This window comes from Triticum dicoccoides, chromosome 7A (genome assembly GCF_002162155.2).
Source record: "Triticum dicoccoides isolate Atlit2015 ecotype Zavitan chromosome 7A, WEW_v2.0, whole genome shotgun sequence".
Classification (NCBI taxonomy): domain Eukaryota; kingdom Viridiplantae; phylum Streptophyta; class Magnoliopsida; order Poales; family Poaceae; genus Triticum; species Triticum dicoccoides.
The window spans coordinates 744,374,739-744,378,101 of record NC_041392.1 but is presented as its reverse complement, the minus strand read 5'-3'; the positions used below and the strand labels follow the sequence as shown (position 1 = coordinate 744,378,101).

Here is a 3,363-nt window from a genome sequence, read left to right as displayed (position 1 = left end):
TGCTGCTGCTCGCCGGTGGCTCGCCGGCCATCCGCGAGCCGGCATTGCGGCCCCACGCGAGGGAAAGATCAGCGTTGCTGCAACCACGGCAGGACGGCCACCATGCACATACCTTACAAGCAGCAGCTGCCTCACTTTGCCTTGGACGACATGACGATTACGAAATATTCAGTCATCCCCCTTGCCGTCTACCTTTTGGACACTTGGACCTACTCAAGTGTTTGAGGTAATGCTTAAGTAAAATACCTATGCAAATTGTTATTTCTTTTCCGATGAATGTGGAGATTTGGTAATGCTTAAAGAAAAGATCTACTCTATGGTTGTTTCTCTGCAGATGATTGTGCAGAAAAACTGAAAACAGGATATAATTCTATGTGAGAGATGACCGCTAAAGGTACTTAATTTTGGTCTCAAGTAATGATAGCTAATGTTATGTGCCGATTTCTTTCTACAACATGTGGGTGTAAATTCTTATTTTTGCAATGATACAGTAGCAGTGGCGCAAGGTCGACAATTTTTTACTTTCATATATTCAGTTCTTGCATGCATTTTCTGAGTATGTTCATTATTAGTATGCAGGTTATTTGTTTCCCCAGTACGGACCAGGACATAGGGAAAGATTAGCATGGCTGCAACCATGGCAAGACACCCACCATGCGTGGACTTACAAGTTGCAGCAGCTTCACTTGGTTGTCAACGACATATCGAGCATAAAATAGATAGCCAGCTGCAAGCATTGCTCCTCCCCGCACAACAGAACAAACTTTTGCAACGTGCCCTTTTCTGCTCTGCCCAATTCCAGCCATCCCTCCATCTACCTGTTGAACTTGCTGACCCATGTGTTTGAGGTAATGCCTAATGAAAATAGATAGCAATGATTATTTCCTTTCACATGATTGTGGAGATTTAAAGTTGGAAAATTGATAGAATTATATTTAAAATCTAAGAACACATCCTTTGGTCCTGAATTTAGGATACAATGCATGACATATTATTAAATCCCATACATCGGAGTCTTAGGTATTTTATTTTCTGACCAAGTTATGATTTCTACTACAAAATAAAGTTATGAATGCTTAATCTAAGGTATTTCTTACTCAGTTTTAGGTTTCTATCAATTATTACCTGTCTTTTGAATTTCCTTTTGTGGGTATTTTTCTTCTGAGTTATGTTGAGTTGAATGTAGCCGCTGGTCATACTTTAACCACATGTCAATTGCAAGAGTGCGATGCCACCATCCTGTGCCACAAACCATACCAAGAATGGCGGGTTATGGTTAGAGTTCATTTGATCCATCTTATAAAAATACCTATTGGGGAATAAGCATGAAAAGTAATCAACCACTCTTTCCATGGTGGAGTTCCTCTATTTATTTGACTATTGTTAGATTGGTTCATCCTGGTCTGACATGTTAATGAAAGTGTTGTCTCATTCCTCATACGATCTGGATACCTTTTAATTGATTGGTTCTTCTTTTGGATTACTCTATATTAATTCCCTATGTGTATCTTTATTATGTTCCTCAAGACTTTGGAGTAAGACATTTATTTTGTTGGTATTAGTTTCAAGGGAACATGGTGCCCTACGACACATGAAGATTACTGAAAATCAGTTCTAAATCTAATCAAGTCTAATCTTCTCTGTTTGAAGTTATGACATTCATAATATTGCATTGTATATAGACAAAAAGATATATGTATTAAATTTTGTGGCTCTAGCATAAATGTTTATCACCATGGTGACATTTCTTTTTCAATTTAGATCAGAAAAAAGAGACAAGTATTGAACAGAGAGTAAGAGCATTGTAGTTCAGCGTGGTTCATGCCAAAGACTGTGATACATATAATTTCTTAGGATAGTGCAAATTCATTGATGATGCAGCAGAAGTAACTCAAGTTCTGCTAGAATTTCTCTCATATAACATGGATAGAGGTGAGTTTTGCATAATCCATCTCAGTAACAAGCTTGCATTGAGTAATTCTTTTCAAGAAGCTTACCATGCACAACTAAATGATACTTGTAGTTCTCAGTGGCAGTTGACAGCTACATTCTTCAATGGGAGACCTAGCATATAATTGCCTTGAGTACAACAATACATGATCTTCTGGCAACAAACTGTTCATGATTGACGCATAATATGTCCTCTGTCCGCATTTTAATTATTTATATTAATATTTCCGGTTATCACTGCAGGAGTTGCAACGGATTTGATGAGGGAAGTCTACAATGCAGACCGTGCTAAGTGTACCCGCTCCAGATTTTATCGACAGTAAATGGTCCACTGCTATTGACAGGTGCCTTCTTGCACTCTTCTGACCCAGATTTGGCATGTTTATCATTTTCTACTATCATCGTGTAGTTGCACAAAAATACATAAGAGCATGGCTCAAAACTCACAGAGAGGCACAACTTTGAAATGGTTTTATTTAAACAATGAAAGAATGTTTTTTGACTGAAAAGCTGTAGTATATTTTGATTATGGGGACACAGCTGAAATGTATACACCAAGAAAAAATAATTCTCTTTAGTTGAATTTTAAATTCATGTTTTGGAAATCAAATCCATTTCAAACTTCATGATTTCGGCTATAATGATTAATGCTACGCCCTGCTGATGCCAAAGGGTGTGACACTTTTTTAATGATAGTGCAAATTGATTGATGATGCAGCGCAATTACTACAAGTTCATCATGTCCACTGCCCATCCATGAATTTTTTTATCATTGTTATTCACATTGCAATACACGGGCACATAGTAGGAGTAATATGTGTGCGATGGTGGGTGCTGGAGGGCCATCCCCTTGAGGACGTGGACAAGGTGCGTGTGTGCACAACGCCACGTCATGTCTTACCACGTCGACCAGCCAATGACCATCATCGGACATGCTCTTCTCCTGGACGCCGCTGGGAAGAAGCCTGTCTCTATTGATTCGTTTGCGCCCGTCACTAATGCACATGGAGTCGCGGTGAGAATTTTTCATGGGTGTGACACAAACTACTCGATTTTAAACTAATTTCTGTGCATATCAATGTAGCAAAGTATGTGTGTTTCAGAAATTTTATTTTTTATTTTTTGAAGTATGACAATGCTTTTCTATTGTTTAGGTAGATTCCAGCACGAGTGTTTACCTTTTTTTTCTACATGTTATGAGAATGTTGCGTCTAATAAGTTTAAAATTGTCATTTTAGCTTCCCCTCAAATTAGTTTTGTCATTTTAGCTATCATTCATTGCAATTATAGAACACACAAAAGGAGTATAAGCAGTGACATATGCCAACATGGATGGACCTGTGTGGATGGGGCATTTGAGTCATATTAATTTTAGGATGTGATTTTTTTCTCCCGTTGCAACGCACGGGCCTT

General features: G+C 38.4%; 1 long non-coding RNA gene across 1 annotated transcript; it reads left to right on the top strand.

Moving 5' to 3' along the window:
• Window positions 1-605: 605 nt before the first annotated feature.
• On the top strand, window positions 606-3,109 carry LOC119327771. The gene is made up of 3 exons (XR_005158686.1): window positions 606-848; window positions 2,194-2,294; window positions 2,669-3,109. It is a non-coding gene; the product is annotated as an uncharacterized LOC119327771 (long non-coding RNA).
• The last annotated feature ends 254 nt before the right edge of the window (window positions 3,110-3,363 follow it).